The sequence below is a fragment of the Nerophis ophidion genome, linkage group LG01 (genome assembly GCF_033978795.1).
Source record: "Nerophis ophidion isolate RoL-2023_Sa linkage group LG01, RoL_Noph_v1.0, whole genome shotgun sequence".
NCBI lineage: Eukaryota > Metazoa > Chordata > Actinopteri > Syngnathiformes > Syngnathidae > Nerophis > Nerophis ophidion.
The window spans coordinates 42,580,318-42,603,750 of NC_084611.1; the positions used below are offsets into that span (position 1 = coordinate 42,580,318).

The 23,433-nt window shown below is 45.4% G+C and overlaps 1 long non-coding RNA gene across 1 annotated transcript in view; it reads left to right on the forward strand.

Annotated features, from left to right (window-relative positions):
* The window catches only part of LOC133554766 (uncharacterized), a 23,948-nt gene extending 2,497 nt beyond the window's left edge, over positions 1-21,451 (forward strand). The window contains exons 3-4 of the long non-coding RNA XR_009807203.1: positions 13,506-13,581; positions 20,903-21,451. This is a non-coding gene — a long non-coding RNA (uncharacterized LOC133554766). The remainder of the gene's footprint in view (positions 1-13,505; positions 13,582-20,902) is intronic.
* Positions 21,452-23,433: the final 1,982 nt, after the last annotated feature.

The following is a 23,433-nucleotide window of genomic DNA, read 5'->3' on the forward strand; positions in this document are numbered from 1 at the left end:
TTCCAAGTTTACAGGGTTTTTATTTTTTAACAGCCCAAATATCTCTCTCTCAGTATTTTTGCTTTTCAGCAGTATTTTATTGCCGCTTTTGAGTTAGCGTCTCTGGCTTCCAGTCTTTCTCCCAGTGGCCTCTCATGGTCTCCCGCGCTCCTGATAAAGAGACAGGTGATTAGAAAACTCGTTCCAGCTGAGAAATTTCCTCACCTGTCATCGCTTCACAACCGGCTCCTGCGCACGCCCCGTCTGCAGGGGACGCGTCGACCACGCCCCTCCACTTGCCTCCACCGCTAGTTTAAGGCCCGGCACCCGTCCAGCCGCGACCAATCCTCCCCACCCCCGTAGAAGGGCGAGAGAGGAAGTTGGCCACGGCCATCTGCGTACCCGGCCGGTGGACCACCCGGAAGTTGTAGGGTTGCAACGCTAGGTACCGCCGGGTGATCCGCGCGTTGGCATCCTTCATGCGGTGGAGCCACTGGAGCGGCTTGTGGTCCGATCAGAGGCTGAAGGGGCGCCCCAACAGGTAGTACCGGAGGGCCCCGACCGCCCATCGGACAGCGAGGCACTCTCTCTCCAACGTACTGTATCTCGCCTCCCGGTCCGAGAGCTTCCGGCTGATGTACAGGATGGGGTGGTCAACACCCCCCACCTGCTGCGACAACACCGCCCCCAGGCCCCGCTCCGACGCAACCGCCTGCAGGCAGAAAGGGATGGAGAAGTTAGGCATGCACAGTACCGGCTCCTCGCAGAGTGCAGATTTTACCTCCTCGAACACCCGCTGGCACTGCTCCGTCCACTGGACCAGTTCTGGCGCACCCTTTCGGGTGAGGTCGGTCAGTGGGCTGGTCAAGTCCGCGAACTGGGGGATGAACTGGCGGTAGTACCCAAAAAAACGCCTCGCCTCCCTTTTCGTCTTGGGGGGTGCGCATGCCGCGATCACCGCCGTTTTGTCAACCTGCAGTCGCACCTGTCCCAACCCCCAAGTAGTACCCCAGGTACTGTACCTCCCTCCGACCAATCGCGCACTTCCCGGGGTTGGCGGTGAGCCCCGCCCACCTCAAGGACTCAAGTACCGCCCCCACCCGCTGCAGATGTTCCTCCCAGCTATTACTCTGGATGATGACATCATCTAGGTAGGCAGTTGCATATGCCGCGTGGGGTCGCAACACCCGGTCCATGAGGCGCTGGAACGTCGCGGGCGCACCGAACAAGCCAAACGGGAGTGTCACGAATTGGTACAATCCTTCTGGAGTGGAGAAGGCCATTTTTTCCCGGGACTCTGGTGATAAGGGAATCTGCCAGTAGCCCTTGGTTAAATCCAGTGTGGAAGAAAAACGCGCAGTGCCTCGCTGATCCAGGAGTTCGTCGACCCAAGGCATTGGGTATGTGTCGAAATATGACTCCTCATTCACCTTGCAGTAATCCACACAGAACCGTATTGACCTATCTTTCTTCCCCACTAGAACAATGGGGATACACCATGTACTGTGGGACTCTTCTATTACTCCTAACTCCAGCATGATTTTTAATTCTTCCCGGACCATTTTACGCTTGTGTTCGGGAAGCCTATAGGGACGAGACCGCACCGTAATCCGCGGAATGGTCTCAATGCGATGGCAGATGAGGTCCGTGCGACCGGGCCGCGCGGAGAACACATCTGAATAGCGACACTGTAATTCAGCAACCTCCGTTCTTTGTGCCAATGTGAGCTGGTCATCACAAGGAAGAGGAGGGGGAGAGGCGGAGTGCGGGATCTCCGGCCCCAGCTCCTCCTCCTCCTTCACTACCGTAACCATGGAGACAGGCTCGGCCTCCCTCCATGCCTTCAGCAGGTTCACGTGGTAAATTTGTATGTCTCCGCCCCGGTCCGAGCGCCGGACCTCGTAATCTACCTCACTAGTCTGCCGTGTGACCACAAAGGTCCCTTGCCACTTGGCCAGTAATTTAGAGCTGGAGGTTAGGAGTAGTACAAGTACTTTTTCTCCCGGTGAAAATTTCCTCAGCTGGGTTCCTCGGTTGTACCTGCGCTGTTGCTGTTGTTGGGCGCGGAGCAAATTTCCCCGTGATAAGTGCACCACCTTGTGAAGTTTTGCTCGCATGTCTAAAACGTATTTAATCTCATTTTTACTGCAGCTGGAGCCTCCCTCCCAGCTTTCTTTAATAATGTCCAGCACGCCTCGCGGCCTCCTGCCGTAAAGTAACTCAAACGGCGTAAAGCCGAGGGAGGTCTGGGGTGCCTCCCGCATCGCAAACATCAAGGGATCCAGCCATTTGTCCCAATTAGGTTTGTCCTCGTGTATGAACTTACGGATCATGGTTTTCAGTGTTTTATTCAATCTTCCCACCAGGCCATCCGTTTGCGGATGGTAAACGCTGGTGCGGATAGATTTAATTCCCAGTAATCCGTATAATTCCTTTATCGTGCGCGACATAAAGGACGTGCCCTGGTCAGTAAGGATTTCTTCCGGAATCCCTACTCAGGAGATGACCGAAAACAGTGCTTGTGCTACACTCTTTGCTGAGATGAAGCGCAGCGGCACTGCTTCGGGATATCGGGTTGCGTAATCCACTAGGACTAACACAAATTGATATCCCCGTGTGCTCGGGTTAAATGGTCCGATGAGGTCCATTCAGATTTTATCGAATGGGACCTCTATGAGCGGTAATGGCCGCAACGGGGCCTTTGGGATGGCCGCCGGGTTCACCAGGTGACAGTCCGGACAGGCAACACACCATCGGCGTATGCCCGCCCAGATGCCTGGCCAATAGAACCGGACCATGACCCGATTAAGTGTTTTTTCGTACCTCATGTGGTCTGCGAGGGGATTGCAATGCCCCGCCTCGAAAACCATTTCCAGGCGGGGTTTTGGCACCGACAATTGGGTGTATTCTTCGCCTGTTTGAGTGTCACGGGTCACTCGGTATAGCCTGTCTCTAATAATGGAAAAGTGGGGAAATACTCGTGTTTTCCCCGGGCACACCAGCTGACCGTCGATGTAATCCACCTGGTCCCAGGCCACGCGCAGAGTTTCATCACGGGACTGTTCGAGGGGAAAGTCCTCCGTGGGTCTCCACTGGGGGGCCGGGGGGACCTTCCGCAAAGCCCCCGCCAGTTCCCGCTCGGCAGCGCCACATGAACTCGCGTCGCCACTGAGTACTGCGCGGATACTTCCCTGTCCTACAGCCCATGAACGCATCCCCATACATTGTTCCATTAGTTGGCTAAACCCCGGCCAATTTGTCCCTAAAATCAGGGGGTGCGTAAGTTGCGCGCTTACGGCAACCTTCACGGTATGTTTTTGGCCCTTATACCAGATTTCTATGGGCACAATAGGGTACGTGTGCACATCCCCATGTATACACCTTATTCTCCCTTGTGTCGCGTGCCTCAACGCCCTGGGTCGAACCAGGTTCTGGTGGATCATACACTGTTTGCAGCCCGAATCCACCATAGCCTGGTGTGTACTGGCAGTGCCATCTGCGGGGCAAGCCCGCCATCAGCAGTGCCGGTACCCTGGAAGAGAGGAGCAGAGACACTGTTATATCCCCCCCCTCCCTTGTGATGATGCTGGTGTGTGTGTGTGTATTTTCTTTTTTGTTTGGTGGGTATGTCCGATGCTGGAACCTGCTCATTGGTCAGCGTAGCCCCTGCCGGTCGGGAACGGGGCCCCAATGGCGCTGCGCCAACCCGCGGTGCGGATCGTCTGCGTGGAGCCGGTGTGGGTCTTTCTGCCGGTCTTGGAGTCACCTCCTGCCTCCGTGCGTCCTGATGGACCGCCAGGTGACCCTCCGCCAAGTTTACCGCTTCGGTCAGGTTTCGCGGCCGGTGGTACCTCACCCACGCCGAGGTACGTGTCGGGATGGCCTCCAGGAACTGCTCCAGCAAGATGAGCTCGAACATGTGGCTGTCCCGTTCTCCTGGCTGGAGCCATCTTGCGGCCGCATCCCGGAGCTGTTGCCCAAGAGCGAATGGTCGGTCTTCTGGTCCCAATTTCAAGGACCGGAAACGGCGCCAATGGTCTTCTGCCGTGCTGCCGACCCGGTCCAGGATTGCTCTTTTTAGATGCTGGAACTGTGCCCGGGCCGCTGCTGGCAGGCTGAGCGCCGCTCGCTGCGCCACCCCCGCTAGGAGCGGCAACAGCCTCAACCCCCACTCTACTTGGGGCCAGCCGCACGCTGTTGCTGTGGCTTCGAAGATGTCGACATAGAGGCCTGCGGATCCTCGGCCTCCGCCATGCGCTGCATGGAGGCCTTCGCTCCGGCGCTTGGTGACCCCCAAGCTCTGTCCATCAGCGACTGCAGCACCTGCGTCTGCTGCTGGCTTGTCGCGGATACCTCTGCTAGCACTCTCCCAAGCGCCTCCAGTGGAGTTGGAGCCGTCATTTTCTCCTTACTTTTTTTTTTCTTTTCTTCTGGGTTCGTTTAGTTGGGCGCCAATGTGAAAGGTCTGGAGCCGTGGGTTGTTCTTGACCCAATAGAGCACAGCCAGGCGTGTTCCAAGTTTACAGGGTTTTTATTTTTTAACAGCCCAAATCTCTCTCTCTCTCAGTATTTTTGCTTTTCAGCAGTATTTTATTGCCGCTTTTCAGTCAGCGTTTCTGGCTTCCAGTCTTTCCCCCAGCAGCCTCTCATGGTCTCCTGCGCTCCTGATAAAGAGACAGGTGATTAGACAACTCGTTCCAGCTGAGAAATCGCCTCACCTGTCATCGCTTCACAGCCGGCTCCTGCGCACGCCCCGCCCGCAGGGGACGCGTCGACGACGCCCCTCCACAATGTACATGTGTATATATATATGTGTATATATATGCGTATTTATATATGTATATATATACTGTATATATGCATGTGTATGGATGTATCCAAAATGTATAAATGCATATATATATATACTCTTTATATATTCTAAAAATATCGATTTTTTAATTGTATTTTATTTTTTTTATATATATATATATATATATATATATATATATATATATATATTTATTTATTTATTATTATTATTATTATTATTATTATTTTTTTTTTTTATTTATTTTTTTTTATTTTTTTTTCTATCAATCCAACAGAAATACCATAACAATGCAATCAAATTCCAAAACCAAACCTGACCCAGCAACACTCAGAACTGCAATAAACAGAGCAAGTGAGGAGACACAAACACGACACAGAACAAACCAAAAGTAGTAAAACAAAAATGAATATTATCAACAGTATCAATATTAGTTATAATTTCAGCATAGCAGTGATTAAAAATCCTTCACTGACATTATCATTAGACATTTATAAAAATAATTTAAAAAAGAACAATAGTGTCACAGTGGCTTACACTTGCATCGCATCTCATATACTTGACAACACACTGTGTCCAATAATTTCACAAAGATAAAATAAGTCATATTTTTGGTTCGTTTAATATTTTAAACAAATTTACATTATTGCAATCAGTTGATAAAACATTGTCCTTTACAATTACGAAAGCTTTATTTTTTTAAATCTACTACTCTGCTTGCATGTCAGCAGACTGGGGTAGATCCTGCTGAAATCCTATGTATTGAATGAAAACAGAATCGTTTTGAATCGGAAAAATATCGTTTTTGAATCGAGAATCGCGTTGAATCGAAAAAATCGATATATTATCGAATCGCGCCCCCAAGAATCGATATTGAATTGATTCGTGGGACACCCAAAGATTCGCAGCCCTAGTATATATATATACATATGTACACACATATGTATATATATATACGTATGAGGCTTCACGGTGGAAGAGGGGTTAGTGCGTCTGCCTCACTATACGAAGGTCCTGAGTAATCCTGGGTTCAATCCCGGGCTCGGGATATTTCTGTGTGGACTTTGCATGTTCTCCCCGTGAATGCGTGGGTTCCCTCCGGGTACTACGGCTTCCTCCCACTTCCAAAGACATGCACCTGGGGATAGACCCCGCCCACCTCGAAAGACATGCACCTGGGGATAGGTTGATTGGCCACACTAAATTGGCTCTAGTGTGTGAATGTGAGTGTGAATGTTGTCTGTCTGTCTGTGTTGGCCCTGTGATGAGGTGGCGACTTGTCCGGGGTGAACGCCGCATTCTGCCCGATTGTAGCTGAGATAGGCACCAGCGCCCCCCGCTACCCCAAAGGGAATAAGCGGTAGAAAATAGATAGATGGATGGATGGATGGATGGATGGATGGATGGATGTATACATATGTATATATATAAATATATATATATATATATATATATATATATATACATATATATATGTGTATATATATATATATATATATATATGTATTAGGGGTGGGCAAATTAATGCGTTAATTACGAGTTAACTCATCAATCTATTAACGCCGACAATTATTTTATCGCGCATTTGCGTATGTTGTTTACATGCTTTTATTTTGTTAACGCCATTTTTTTATAAAGATGGTGGTGCCCGGACGGGCTTCGGCGTGGAGGGGCTCTTGGTAAAGATGGAACATTTGGCAAAATACCGGACAATTCTGCAAATTTCATGGCTGGCTTACAGCGTGGTCACTCCGGGATAACTTACGACCGCCAGACAATTCTGGATGTGGATAGATCGGGCCGTTTTGGACTGAATGACGCGTGCTTGCTAGACCGGCTAGCTAGCATGGGAATACTTCGCCGGCTACATCCAGAGGCCTGTGAAGCAGCGAAGTATATGTGTTGTCTATTTATGAATAATGCAGACAAGGCGTGTTGGCTGAGTTCTTAACGTTTACTTTCAGAGCGTTCATATAACAACATACAAGATGCCGTCATGGCGACACACAACCTATACCGGGCTACCGCTCATGCTCGTCACTCCTGTTGCATGCTGGGTAGGGTAGTTCTTTTTTTCCCTGGCTCATAACATCACAATATAGTACCATATATATGATGCGTTCAGTTTATTAAAGCACCAAGCAAACAATTGGAAAATTCCCATCATATCAATTCCTAGATATGGTCGTAATTATTGTAAGTGCACTACGCATAATAAACACAACATTATTAATATTGCTACTACGGATAATTTGATCAAAAATTCCCTAAAACAGCCAACTACCTATATATAGGTTTTTTAAACATAAGATCCCTGATAAAAAAAAATGTTCCTGCTGTTACCTCAGAAATTGCCTGTTCGGATGTTATGATTGTGGCTCAGAGATCTGTATGTAGATTATATTTATTTTCCATAACAAACAGGGTAACTTAAATACCCTGGCAGTGGAAATAAGCTTAAATGTTTGTATTTACATTTTTTTAGTTGATTTTCATAAAATATGTTATTTAACTGCTACTGTTTAACAAGTACTGATTTAAATTGTGTTTGCACAACAAATGTTCTGGCGCTTTTGTTCATGTGGGAGAATATTCCAATAAAAGTGCACTACACACTACTTTTGAATTCATTATTGGGCTTTGCGTATACAATGCAGTTAATCGAGATTAATCGGAGAAAAAGTGTGATTAACTTCGATTAAAATTTTTAATCGTTGCCCAGCCCTAATATATATATATATATATATATATATATATATATATATATATATATATATATATATATATATATATATATATATATATGTATGTATGTATGTATGTATGTTTTTATGTATATATATACACATATATGTATATGTGTGTATATATGTATATATATATATATATGTATGTGTGTCTGTATATATGTATATATATGTATGTATATATGTATATATATGTATGTATATATATATATATATGTATATATATGTATGTATTTATATATATATATATATATATATCCATCCATCCATTTTCTACCGCTTATTCCCTTTTGAGGTCGCGGGGGGCGCTGGCGCCTATCTCAGCTACAGTCGGGCGGAAGGCGGGGTACACCCTGTACAAGTCGCCATCTCATCGCAGGGCCAACACAGATAGACAGACAACATTCACACTCACATTCACACACTAGGGCCAATTTAGTGTTGCCAATCAACTTATCCCCAGGTGCATGTCTTTGGAAGTGGGAGGAAGCCGGAGTACCCGGAGGGAACCCACGCATTCACGGGGAGAACATGGAAACTCCACACAGAAAGATCCCGAGCCTGGATATATACATATATATATATATATATATATATATATATATATATATATACATATATACACATATATGTCTTGATTGGATTATCCAGAGAATAGTGCTCGATACCGTGGTAGAGCGGAATATGTATGTGTGGGAAAAATCACAAGACTACTTCATCTCTACAGAACTGTTTCATGAATATATATATATATATACATATATATATATATATATATATATATATATATATATATATATATATATATATATATATATATATATATATATATAGATTTCAAAGCTTTACAAAAGCTTAGGCCAGGGGTGTCAAACTCAAATACAGAGTGGGCCAAAATTTAAAACTGAACAAAGCCGCGGGCCAAGGTTGAACAAATTAACCTTTTAATAGGGACCCAAACAAGTTTTGCAATGAATATTGAACAAGCAAGGCTTAAATAAGGCAGCACGGTGGAACAGGGGTCAGTGCATCTGCCTCACAATACGAAGGTCTTGAGTAATCCTGGGTTCAATCCCGGGCTCGGGATCTTTCTGTGTGGAGTTTGCATGTCCTCCCCGGGACTGCGTGGGTTCCCTCTGGGTACTCCGGCTTCCTCCCATGGAACAGGCAGAGCTTATATAACGTAATAGTGCAAAATCAACTTTCAAAAAACATTAGTGGTATATTAAATTCAATTTAATTAAAAAAATGGATGCCTCTTTTCTATTTGCATCCTTCTGAGGTAAATGGTAAATGGGTTGTACTTATATGGCGCTTTTCTACCCCTTGTTAAGGAGCCCAAAGCGCTTTGACAGTATTTCCACATTCACACACATTCACACACTGACGGCGGGAGCTGCCATGCAAGGCGCTCACCAGGACCCATCAGGAGCAATATCAACATTAACGTTTTCCACAGGGTAATAAATTCAAAAATAAAATAAAAATGAGGTGGGCGGGGTTTGGTAGTACCTTGGGTGTATATTGTAGCGTTCCGGAAGAGTTAGTGCTGCAAGGGTTTCTGTGTATTTGTTCTGTTGTGTTACGGTGCAGGTGTTTTCCCGAAATGTGTTTTGTCATTCTTGTTTGGTGTGGGTTTACAGTGTGGCGCATATTTGTAACAATGTTAAAAAAATGTTATACAGCCACCCTCAGTGTGACCTGTATGGCTGTTGACCAAGTATGTGTGTGTGAAAGCCGCATATATTATGTGACTTGGCCAGCACGCTCTTTATATGGAGGAAAAGAGGACGTGACGACATGTTGTAGAGGACGCTAGAGGCAGTGCCTTTAAGGAACGCTCCCAATATTGTTGTCCGGGTGGAAATCGGGAGAATGGTTGCCCAGGGAGATTTTCGGGAAGGGCACTAAACTTCGGGAGTCTCCTGGGAAAATCGGGAGGGTTGGCAAGTATGAGTATTAGCGGCGAATGTGGTGTTACCGGCGGGCCAACTCTAATGTTAATTTGATATTGCCTCAAGGGCCAAATGAAATTAAATGGCGGGCCAAATTTGGCCCGCGGGCCAGAGTTTGACACCCATGGTTTAGGCCATAATCCTGTGGCCTCCAAGGGATTGTGGCCCTATACCACTCATGTATATGTATGTATGTATATGTATTTATATGTGTGTATATATACTGTATGTATATATATATATATATATATATATATATATATATATATATATATATATATATATATATATATATATATATATATATATATATATATATTGGTAAAGCAAATAGAACTAGATGTTTCAATCCCTTTGGTAAGTAGGAACAGTTGACGGTAGCAGTCGGTGTGGAGTGGTGAAAAGGAGGGTAAGTCTGTCATTGGGGTCTTCGGGTGGGCACCCTGCTTCATCAACGTTTCGTTGATTTGAAGCCCACGACGTCTCCAGAGGGCTCAACGGTGTGCCTAGCGTCCCAGGTACACCCCCCTCCATGCCATACCCTCCACATCCTGTTGGACTATGCATGGCAGGGTCGTCCTTTTCCCTGAGTCAGGCCTAAGCCTGACCGCATACCATTGTCTCTTATTTTACCGCCCAGTTGGGGTCCTTGCGCTTAATCCAGAGCCAGTTGCTGGCTTTTTCGGCAGCATTTGACATGGACTTGATAGTCTGTTGGAGGGAGCGTTCCTTCACGCCCATTTTCCTCAACAGACTGATAGATGTGGCAATAAATCCCCTGCATCCCACCTCTACTGGGATTAAAATGTTGGTCTTCCCGCCGTTCTGGGATGCTTCAGCTGCCAGGTCAGAATATTTGTTTCTCTTCCTCTCGTAAGCCTCTTCAACCCCTTCTTCCCATGGTACTGTCAGCTCCACGACATAAGCCAGCTTTGCTGATGGAGACCACAGGACCATGTCTGGCCGGAGTGTTGTAGCCATTATTTCTGGGGGAAACACAAGCTTTTTATCAAGGTCTACTTCCAATTTCCAATCCCGAGCCGACTGCAGGATGCTTGCATTATTTGGTGTCGTTTGACACTCTTGATGTTGGCCAGCTGGTACAAAATGTGTGAAATGGACCTTTCCTTCTGGTGTTTGTGGGAGATTGTTTGTGTTGGTTCGCCTCTGTTCCAGTGTTAATGCAAGCTCTCTAAGTACTTGGTTATGCCGCCAAGTATAGCGTCCTTGGGTGAGACTTATAGTACACCCTAATGTCTTAGAGATGCAGGTACTTGACACAGGGAACAGGCGGGATCTTCTCCGTACCAGGTTTTCAGATTTAGGGGGGACGGTAGCAGGTCGTACGTGGCTCTGATGATAAAACTCAGCCGTGCTCCTCCATCTGCCAGATGTCATACCAGTTGAGCTTTTTCTTCTCCAGGCTTCTCCCCTGCTTGGCCATTGAGACGGCTTTAGCATGTCGCTCTTCCTCCTCCTGTCTCCTGACTTCCTCTACTACTAGCCGTCTCTTCTGCTCTGATGTTGCTTTGTGCCATCGGGGAGTTTTTGGGATGAGTCCGAGTCCTGCTCTCCCATGCTGTACTTGCCCAACCACATCTCTGAATTGAAGAGCAGACTTTGCACTTTGAACAGCTTCTGATGGAATCCACTTCCTTCCCGCTGTTACTCTGGGGGCCGCTGTTCGAATGACCGTATCCTCAGTTTCGGTTAGCGTCATGACCAGCCTTGCTTTGGTGCATTTGAATTCTTCCACCAGTCCCGAGATTGGTAATACCAATTTGCCATGCCCATATAGTCCGATGGAACTGAAGCATCTTGGAATTCCAAGCCACTGTTTCAGCTGCGTGCTTATCACACGTTCCAATTTTTCAACCTTGGTGATGGGGATTTCGTACACAGTTCAAGGCCACAAAAGTCTTGGGAGTATGCCAAATTGAAAACACCACAACTTGAGTTTTCCTGGCAACAAGGTTTTATTGATGCGATCCATGTAAGTGATGGTATCCTTTTTTAGTTGCTCAAACTGCTCTGTGTCTTTGAGCCTTGCGTCGTACCACCTTCCCAAGCTCTTTACTGGCATTTCTGAAACAGTTGGTACTGGTGTTCCGCTGACATGAAATCTCTGGAGATACTTCTCAATGGAGATACTTCTGCACTTGCTGGGCTTTAACTTAATCCGTGCCCATGTTATATTTGAATGAAGTTTCTCCAGCAGTCTCTTGGTGCAGGGGACAGTTGTTGTGAGTGTTGTTATATCGTCCATATAGGCTCGAATTGGTGGTAATCTCTGACCACATTGTAGTCGTTCTCCACCAACCACCCATTTCGAGGCTCTAATAATGATCTCCATTGCCATCGTAAAGGCCAATGGGGAGATGGTGCACCCAGCCATGATGCCTACTTCCAGAGATTTATATATATATATATATATATATATATATATATATATATATATATATATATATATATATATATATATATATATATATATATATATATATATATATATATATATATATATATATATATATATAGGCTTCACGGTGGCAGAGGGGTTAGTGCGTCTGCCTCAGTCCTGCAGTCCTGGGTTCAAATCCAGGGTCGGGATCTTTCTGTGTGGAGTTTGCATGTTCTCCCCGTAAATGCGTGGGTTCCCTCCAGGTACTCCGGCTTCCTCCCACTTCCAAAGACATGCACCTGGGGATAGGTTGATTGGCAACAACACTAAATTGACCCTAGTGTTTGAATGTGAGTGTGAATGTTCTCTGTCTATCTGTGTTGGCACAGCGATGAGGTGGCGACTTGTCCAGGGTGTACCCCGCCTTCCGCCCGATTGTAGCTGAGATAGGCGCCAGCGTCCCCCGCGACCCCAAAAGGGAATAAGCGGTAGAAAATGGATGGATATATACACATATATATATATGTATATGTATATATATATATATATATATATATATATATATATATATATATATATATACATATATGTCTTGATTGGATTATCCAGAGAATAGTGCTCGATACCGTGGTACAAAAATCACAAGACTACTTCATCTCTACAGAACTGTTTCATGAGGGGTTCCCTCAATCATCAGGAGATGATTGAGGGAACCCCTCATGAAATGAAACAGTTCTGTAGAGATGAAGTAGTCTTGAGATTTTTACCACACATACACATTTATATATATATATATATATATATATATATATATATATATATATATATATATATATATATATTCATTCACACACTGACCTGTATGAATATATATATATATATATATATATATATATATATATATATATATATATATATATATACTGTATATATATATATATATATATATATATATATATATATATATATTCATACAGGTCAGTGTGTGAATGAATATATATATATATATATATATATATATATATATATATATATATATATATATACATATATATATATATACATATATATATATATATATATATACATATATATATATATATATATATATTCATACAGGTCAGTGTGTGAATCTGTGTGTGAATGGGCGAATGTGGAAATACTGTCAAAGCGCTTTGAGCTCCTTAAAAAAAAGGGGTAGAAAAGTGCTATACAAGTACAATCCATTTACCATTTACCATTTACCAAAATGGATACATGGATGATACAGCAGAGGATCGTGAGAATGTCATGTGGTCAGATGAAACCAAAATAGAACTTTTTGGTGTGTGTGTGTGTTAGTGTGTGTGTGTCCTGTGGCCTCCAAGTGGTTGTGGTCCTATAACACAACCACCGTGTTTATGTGACTGCCGGCCTGAATATGAGTTTTATGATGGATAGCTTGACTTTTGAACTGATTATTTCCAACGGTTAAAAAGAGAATGTACAAATTGAATGTTGAACAAACAAATATTATTTAAAAATGTCCCCTTCATTCTCAAATAACCTTTTATTAACTGATTGGTAAAGTTAACAGTCATATACTCGTGACTGGAAGTTTCCTGTTTCTTTAGCAGCAGCAAGAACAGCTGGTGACCACCAGAGGGAGCTTTGAGGTTGCAAGAGGACACCGCCAACAACATGGCTCAGGTAAAGTAGTATTGTTGGACCAAGTGGAAAACAAAGCACAGTATGGGTTCTTGCACACTGTCGCTTCTAATAGAGCCATCTGTCTATTGAGTTCATGTGGTCACTTCAAACGGAGATTTAACTATTTGGGTTTTCGTCAAAAATGTTAAACAGTTCCCAAATGGGTCACATAAATTGTGATATATTGTTGGTAAACCTTTTAAAAGGTAACAAAGGGAAAATAGCATCAAGGAACGCATATTGAGGAGTTTTTCCTTTGCCTGTGTCACCAAAGTGCTTGCTGGTGTGGACTTCAGTCGGCGGTGTATCATCTAGCACAGAGCTTGGCAAATTAAGGCCCTGGGGCCACATGCGGCCCGTTGAGCTTTTCAATCTGGCCCGCCGTACATTCCCAAATCATTTTTTTAGATCATTAAGATGTTAAGTGTAGCTGCCATAATGATGCACACTAGTGTTTTCTAATGACCTTAAGTCTTCAACTATACTAAGTATTTCAATGGTTGGAATCTGCACTTTTGGGTGATATACTAGTTACTATGGTCATCTAATTAGTTGCTATGGTCATCTAATTAGTTCCTATGGTCATCTACGTCAGAGCAGCTCAGACGAGGCACCAAGCTGTGTGGGCGGGAAGCGTTTCCACAGACGCGGAAGGAGATTTTCACAACAAAGTTGTAAAGCTTAGTGTTATATCAGATATATCAGATTGTAGGGGGGTTTATTTTGTACCCTTCGTGTTCATATTTTGCTGTGTTTGTTGCATTTTTGTTGCGTTTCACTTGATTGTAATATATGTCGATCGAAAGGGAGTGTGACATTCATATGTTGTCAATATTCAGTGATTTATCCTTCATAGAAAAAATGTAAAATTCCATTACGTTTTTAAGGCGGTTTGTCATAACGTTTTTAGCATTCAATCAAACATTGTTGTGAGGTTTTGTACTAGTGTCCCTAAAAAATAGATATACTGTCCCCATACACATTTTTTTCTCCAAAGGTGGCCCCCGAGTCAAAATAATTGACCAGGCCTGATCTAGCACTTGCACTTCGTGTGCCTGGACTTAAATTTTGTACTGAATCCGTGCTACATAAAAATGAAACTGACCCAGCTCCCCAGTCTTGATTGAAATGCAAAAACAGTGAGGATGTTTTCTCCCAAATCAGTGGACAAAGTCCCAAAGTCCGCTCTGCCAGGATAACATTTGCTGTCAACCCTAGAGAGTTGTGCAACAAAGCGAGATTATTCAAACATGATCCTGTACTCTCGCATTCTCACTTTTACTTGTGTTGCTTGCAGTTTTACACCAGGTGTCAAAAATCTGCCAAGTCAAATCACGAAGACACAGCTGTCCTCACGGAATTGTTTTAATGACATCATGTCCACTTTTTAGTCACATTTATGAAATTGAGCCGCATGAAAACACATACAGACTGTCTATAATAGGGGTCACCAACGCAGTGCCCGCGGGCACCAGGTCGCCCTTAAGGACCAGATGAGTCGCCCGTTGGCCTGTTCTAAAATTAGCTCAAATAGCAGTACTTACCAATGAGCTGCCTCAATTTTTAAAATTGTATTTATTTACTAGCAAGCTGGTCTCGCTTTGCTCGACATTTTTAATTCTAAGAGAGACAACACTCAAAATAGAATTTGAAAATCCAAGAAAATATTTTAAAGACTTGGTTTTCACTTGTTTAAATAAATCAATTTATTTTTTTACTTTGCTTCTTATAACTCTCAGAGAGACAATTTTAGAGAAAAAATGCAACCTTAAAAATGATTTCAGGATTTTTAAACACACTCTTTACCTTTTAAATTCCTTGCTGACAATTTAAATCAATTTTCAAGTAATTTTTTTTTATTGTAAAGAATAATATATACATTTTAATTAAATTCTTCATTTTAGCTTCTGTTTTTTCAACGAAAAATATTTGGGAGATATTTCTTCAAACTTATTACGAGTAAAATTCGAAAAAATGATATGTCTTTGTTAGAAATATAGCTTTGTCCAATTTGTTATATATTCTAACAAAGTGCAGATTTAATTTTAACTTATTTAAAACATGTAATCAAAATTTTAAAATTAATCTTAATTTAGGAAAAATGACTAATCCATCCATCCATCCATCTTCTTCCGCTTATCCGAGGTCGGGTCGCGGGGGCAGCAGCCTAAGCAGGGAAGCCCAGACTTCCCTCTCCCCAGCCACTTCGTCTAGCTCTTCCCGGGGGATCCCGAGGCATTCCCAAGCCAGCCGGCAGACATAGTCTTCCCAACGTGTCCTGGGTCTTCCCCGTGGCCTCCTACCCTAAACACCTCCCTCGGGAGGCGTTCGGGTGGCATCCTGACCAGATGCCCGAACCACCTCATCTGGCTCCTCTCGATGTGGAGGAGCAGCGGATTTACTTTGAGTTCCTCCGGGATGACAGAACTTCTCACCCTATCTCTAAGGGAGAGCCCCGCCACACGGCGGAGGAAACTCATTTCGGCCGCTTGTACCCGTGATCTTATCCTTTCGGTCATGACCCAAAGCTCATGACCATAGGTGAGGATGGGAAAGTAGATCGACCGGTAAATTGAAAGCTTTGCCTTCCGGCTCAGCTCCTTCTTCACCACAACGGATCGGTACAACGTCCGCATTACTGAAGACGCCGCACCGATCCGCCTGTCGATCTCACGATGCACTCTTCCCCCACTCGTGAACAAGACTCCTAGGTACTTGAACTCCTCCACTTGGGGCAGGGTCTCCTCCCCAACCCGGAGATGGCACTACACCCTTTTCCGGGAGAGAACCATGGACTCGGATTTGGAGGTGCTGATTCTCATTCCGGCCGCTTCACACTCGGCTGCGAACCGATCCAGTGAGAGCTGAAGATCCCGGCCAGATGAAGCCAACAGGACCACATCGTCTGCAAAAAGCAGAGACCTAATCCCGCGGCCACCAAACCGGAACCCCTCAATGCCTTGACTGCGCCTAGAAATTCTGTCCATGAAAGTTATGAACAGAATCGGTGACAAAGGGCAACCTTGGCGGAGTCCAACCCTCACTGGAAATGTGTCCGACTTACTGCCAGCAATGCGGACCAAGCTCTGACACTGATCGTACAGGGATCGGACTGCCATAATAAGACAGTCCGATACCCCATACTCTATGAGCACTCCCCACAGGACTTCCCGAGGGACACGGTCGAATGCCTTCTCCAAGTCCACAAAGCACATGTAGACTGGTTGGGCAAACTCCCATGCACCCTCAAGAACCCTGCCGAGAGTATAGAGCTGGTCCACAGTTCCACGACCAGGACGAAAACCACACTGTTCCTCCTGAATCCGAGGTTCGACTATCCGGCGTAGTCTCCTCTCCAGTACACCTGAATAAACCTTACCGGGAAGGCTGAGGAGTGTGATCCCACGATAGTTGGAACACACCCTCCGGTCCCCCTTCTTAAAGAGGGGGACCACCACCCCGGTCTGCCAATCCAGAGGTACCGCCCCCGATGTCCACGCGATGCTGCAGAGTCTTGCCAACCAAGACAGCCCCACAGCATCCAGAGCCTTAAGGAACTCCGGGCGGATCTCATCCACCCCTGGGGCCTTGCCACCGAGGAGCTTTTTAACTACCTCAGCAACCTCAGCCCCAGAAATAGGTGAGTCCACCACAGATTCCCCAGGCACTGCTTCCTCATAGGAAGACGTGTTGGTGGGATTGAGGAGGTCTTCGAAGTATTCCCTCCACCTATCCACAACATCCGCAGTTGAGGTCAGCAGAACACCATCCGCACCATACACGGTGTTGACACTGCACTGCTTCCCCTTCCTGAGCCGGCGGATGGTGGTCCAGAATCGCTTCGAAGCCATCCGGAAGTCATTTTCCATGGCTTCCCCAAACTCTTCCCATGTCCGAGTTTTTGCCTCTGTGACCGCCGAAGCTGCACACCGCTTGGCCTGTCGGTACCTGTCCACTGCCTCTGGAGTCCTATGAGCCAAAAGAACCCGGTAGGACTCCTTCTTCAGCTTGACGGCATCCCTCACCGCTGGTGTCCACCAGCGGGTTCTAGGATTACCGCCACGACAAGCACCAACTACCTTGCGGCCACAGCTCCGATCAGCCGCCTCGACAATAGAGGTGCGGAACATGGTCCACTCGGACTCAATGTCCAGCACCTCCCTCGTGACATGTTCAAAGTTCCTCCGGAGGTGGGAATTGAAACTTTCTCTGACAGGAGACTCTGCCAGACGTTCCCAGCAAACCCTCACAATGCGTTTGGGCCTGCCTGGTCTGTCCGGCATCCTCCCCCACCATCGCAGCCAACTCACCACCAGGTGGTGATCGGTAGAAAGCTCCGCCCCTCTCTTTACCCGAGTGTCCAAAACATGAGGCCGCAAATCCGATGACACAACTACAAAGTCGAGAGAAGTGGTTCCAGAGCCCTTGCTGTGCGTCGAAGTGAGTCCGACTACATCCAGCCGGAATTTCTCTACTTCGCGCACTAGCTCAGGCTCCTTTCCCCCCAGTGAGGTGACGTTCCACGTCCCAAGAGCGAGCTTATGTAGCCGAGGATCGGACCGCCAAGTGCCCTGCCTTCGGCTGCCGCCCAGCTCACATTGCACCCGACCTCTATGGCCCCTGCTATGGGTGGTGAGCCCATTGGAGGGGGGACCCACGCTGCCTCTTCGGGCTGTGCCCGGCCGGGCCCCATGGGTACAGGCCCGGCCACCAGGCGCTCGCCATCGTGCCCCACCTCCGGGCCTGGCTCCAGAGGGGGACCCCGGTGACCCGCGTCCGGGCGAGGGAAATCTGGGTCCTTTGTTTTTAATTAAAAAAAAAAAAAATGACTAATGATGTTCCATAAATTATTTTTTTAATTTTTCAAAAAGATTCGAATTAGCTAGTTTTTCTCTTCTTCTTTTTTTGGTTGAAATTTGAATTTTAAAGAGTCAAAATATATTTATAAAAATATTTATCTGTTTCTATATATATTTATTTTGAGAAATCATTAAGATGATCAATGTTTCCAATAATTATCAATAATTATTAATAATAACATAGAGTTAAAGGTAAATTGAGCAAATTGGCTATTTCTGGCAATTTATTCAAATGTGTATCAAACTGGTAGCCCTTTGCATTAATCAGTACCCAAGAAGTAGCTCTTAGTTTCAAAAAGGTTGGTGACCCCTGGTCTATTGCATGCCAAAGCAGCAGGTGGTGCTGTGACCCCTTACTGTAGGGCAGGGCTATTCAACTACATAATGAAAAGGGCCATAGTTTCAAGAGCCTAAGGTCTCAGGGGCCGGAAATCAAAATGTGGATGTTTTTTTTAGAACAGGTGTGTCGAAATGAAGGCCTGCAAATTAATGATCTATGGCCCCCGGGAGGATATTTGATTAGTGTTAGACCCAGCCCGCAGGCCACAGCCGCCTGCTGCTGTTGTGCACGCACCAACAATCCATCAGTGTTGGCTGGAGGAATTTTCAAAATGGGGTCCCCACCCCATCAAGTCATAAAAAATGGGGTCCCACAAAACATTTCTGTGGTCGACTTTTTTTGTAACCGTTTTGAAAACAAATAACAAATGTGTACATTATCCTGTTGTATCTCACATTTTATATTGTGTTGAGGGCACCAGCGCCCCCCGCGACCCCGAACAGGACAAGCGGTAGTAAAATGGATGGATAGATGGTTTTGGACATACTTGCCAACCCTACCGGATTTTCCAGGAGACTCCCGAAATTCAGCGCCTCTCCCGAAAACCTCCCGGGACAAATTTTCTCCCGAAAAATCAGGCGGAGCTGGAGGCCACTTCCCCTCCAGCTCCATGTGGACCTGAGTGAGGACAGCCTGTTTTCACGTCTGCTTTCCCACAATATAAACAGCTTGTCTGCCCAATGACGTTATAACTGTAGAATGATCCAGGGCGAGTTCTTGGTTTCTTACGTGGGTTTATTGTTAGGCAGTTTCATTAACGTCCTTCCACCGTGGTAACAACACACGACAACAGCAGTCACGTTTTTGTCTACCGTAAAGCAGTTCGTCTGCGGTAAACAGCAATGTTGTGACACTCTTAAACAGGACAATACTGGCATCTACTGTACATGCATATGGTTAGAAAAATAGTGACAGAGAATAGAACAAGGATGGACAACTCAACCCTTAACTCAACAATGAGTAGATGAGTGTTATGTGTGTATATTGGTAAATAAAGTAACGCTGAAATTCAAGTATTTTATATATATAAATATATATATAAATATATATATATATATATATATATATATATATATATATATATATATATATATATATATATATATAATTCACTGAAAGCCAATTATTTCTTATATATACATATATGTATGTATGAAATACTTGACTTGGTGAATTGTAGCTGTAAATATACTCCTCCCCTCTTAACCACGCCCCGCCCCAACCCCCCCCTCCCCCCACCTCCCGAAATCGGAGGTCTCAAGGTTGGCAAGTCTGGTTTTGGATAGCTCTGAAATAATGTAATCCCGCGGTTCCCATGCGGATGAAGGAAAGGCCGAAATGTAGCGATACGACCTAAGATTGTTACCGTGCGGACTGGGCTTCAATCTCACCTCACCCTCTCTCAGTCACATAACCTGCATGAGGCGCAATGGACGCTGGGGAATGCAGAGTGGTGAACACTGTCCACTATCACTAAGCCTTGAAGCCCTGTTTCCAAACCAGCTATTTAGCTATTTCGGGCTCGTTGTCTTATAATTTTTAGCGCTTTCAATCCTAGGATTAAAGACGTTTTGTGGTATTTTTGTATTCTCCCAAAATGACCCTCCCCCACCACACTACCTCCAAAAGTAAAGGTGTGGTCGCAGCTTCAAAAGCAACAATTACAGAAGGACTGTTTCAGGGCAGTCTTGGATACTTACAGCGTTTTGAGCCAATAGATGAAGCCTAGTCATTTTTTTACATCAGACCTCTTTCATGATGGCAGCTGAGGGAAGAACACGGGGACCTGGGTGGTCCATTGTGGTCTGTCTTCCAACAAGGTAAAACTGAGTACAGCCCTCACATCCGACCACCAGGCTTTAAAAAATAGGGTCAACACTACAGAGCAGGAGCGTCCAAGTGCGGGGTAAGGAGACGGTACGACGCAGGAAGTATCGCTCCACAGGATTTTATTGAGTTTGATGAGAGATTGGAGTGTGTATGCTACTGTGTGTGTGCATGCAAGACTATGTGCAGGAATTAACGCGGCAATATTACCAGGAGGTTGTTGTAAGTGCGTGTTGGTTGGAAAGGCAAAAACGTTCTAAAGTGTTGGGCAAAAGAAAGTCTGTGATCCAAGCAGGAGGTCCGTGAGGCTGGAGAGAGGCATCCTGAGGTCCGTGTCCAAAGCGAGGGGGTCGAGGATCGAGGGAGGCGGTCAGAGTCCAGAGGGGGACCCGGGAAGTGTGGCGCACAGCTCACTTCCAAGGCGATGGAGGATACCGAGGTAACAGGGAAACGACAGGAACAAGTGAGCGCAAGCAGCAGAGGAATACAGAGAGCAAACGCAGGAGAGGAGCCAAAGATGCAAAGTTTACTGTCAGACGGAGAACTACGTTCCAGCACTGGATCGTCTGCTGCTTTGGTCTTTATGCTGTCGACCCTCATTATACTCAGGTGCGCTGATTGCATATTGCCCACTTACCCGGATGCGCAAGGACAATCCATCAAGCGGTGCGGCTTCAAAGCTTACCGAAGTCGTACTAAAAACATTTTGACAGATTTTGGAACGCCGTGTGTAATGTTCTATGTTCTCAAAAGTACATTTAAAGTTTTGGTGTTGTTTACTGCCATTGTATTGCAGTCTAAACATATCTCTTGTGTGTGACTGCCATCTACTGGTCACACTTATACCATGTACCAAATAAAACTGCTTCGAGGTCGGTAAGCACAACTATAATTATGCCATACATTGGGCGCACCGGGCTATTAGACGCATTGTCGATTTTTGAGAAAATTAAAGAATTTTAAGTGCGCCTTATGGTCCCCAAAATACTGTAGAATGGCTTGGTAATTTATGCACAATCAACGGACTAATTATTGTTTTTTTATCTTGCTGATATTAATTAAAAGTATCAAAGTATCCAAGCGGGAGGTCCGTGAGGCTGGAGAGAGGCGTCCTGAGGTCCGTGTCTAGGGCGAGGGGGTCGAGGATCAAGGGAGGCGGTCATAGTCCAGAGGGGGATCCGGGGAAGTGAGGCGCACAGCTCACTTCAAAGGCGATGGAGGACAGTGCAGGAACAGGGAAACGACAGGAACAAGTGAGCGCAAGGAGCAGAGGATTACGGAGAGAAAACGCAGGAGAGGAGCCAGAGACACGAAGCTTACTGTCAGACGGAGAACTACATTCCAGCACTGGATCGTCAGCTGCGGTGCGCTGATTGCATATTGCCCACAGTCGTGTAGTCGCGTGGCCGAGGTCTGAAGCGTTGCGGCTTCAAAGCTTACCGAAGTCGTACTAAAAACATTTTGACAGATTTTGGAGCGCCGTGTGTAATGTACTATGTTCTCAATAGTACATTTAAAGTTTTGGTGTTTTTTACTGCCATTATATTGCAGTCTAAACATATCTCTTGTGTGTGACTGCCATCTACTGGTCACACTTATACCATGTACCAAATAAAATTGCTTCGAGGTCGGTAAGCACAACCATAATTATGCCGTACATTGGGCGCACCGGGCTATAAGACGCATTGTCGATTTTTGAGAAAATTAAAGAATTTTAAGTGCGCCTTATAGTCCCCAAAATACGGTAGAATGACTTGGTAATTTATGCACAATCAACGGACTAATTATTGGTGTTTTCTCTTGCTGATATTAATTAAAAGCATCCAAGTATCTAAGCGTGAGGTCCGTGAGGCTGGAGAGAGGCGTCCTGAAGTCCGTGTCTAGGGTGAGGGGGTCGAGGATCAAGGGAGGCGGTCATAGTCCAGAGGGGGATCCGGGGAAGTGAGGCACACAGCTCACTTCAAAGGCAACGGAGGACACTGAAGGAACAGGGAAACGACAGGAACAAGTGAGCGCAAGGAGCAGAGGAATACGGAGAGCAAACGCAGGAGAGGAGCCAGAGACACAAAGCTTACGGTCAGACGGAGAACAACGTTCCGGCACTGGATCGTCAGCTGCGTTGGTCTTTATGCTGTCGAGCCTCATTATAACCAGGTGCGCTGATTGCATATTGCCCACAGCCGTGTAGTCGTGTGGCCGCAGTCTGAGCCGGACGCACAGGGGCAATCCATCAAGCGCTGCAGCTTCAAAGCTTACCGAAGTCGTACTAAAAACATTTTGACAGATTTTGGAGCGCCGTGTGTAATGTTCTATGTTCTCAATAGTACATTTAAAGTTTTGGTGTTGTTTACTGCCATTGTATTGCAGTCTAAACATATCTCTTGTGTGTGACTGCCATCTACTGGTCACACTTATACCATGTACCAAATAAAATTGCTTCGAGGTCGGTAAGCACAACTATAATTATGCCGTACATTGGGCGCACCGGGCTATAAGACGCATTGTCGATTTTTGAGAAAATTAAAGAATTTTAAGTGCGCCTTATAGTCCCCAAAATACGGTAGAATGGCTTAGTAATTTATGCACAATCAACGGACTAATTATTGGTGTTTTCTCTTGCTAATATTAATTAAAAGTATCAAAGTATCCAAGTGAGGCTGGAGAGAAGCGTCCTGAGGTCCGTGTCTAGGGCGAGGGGGTCGAGGATCAAGGGAGGCGGTCATAGTCCAGAGGGGGATCCGGGGAAGTGAGGCACACAGCTCACTTCAAAGGCAACGGAGGACACTGAAGGAACAGGGAAACGACAGGAACAAGTGAGCGCAAGGA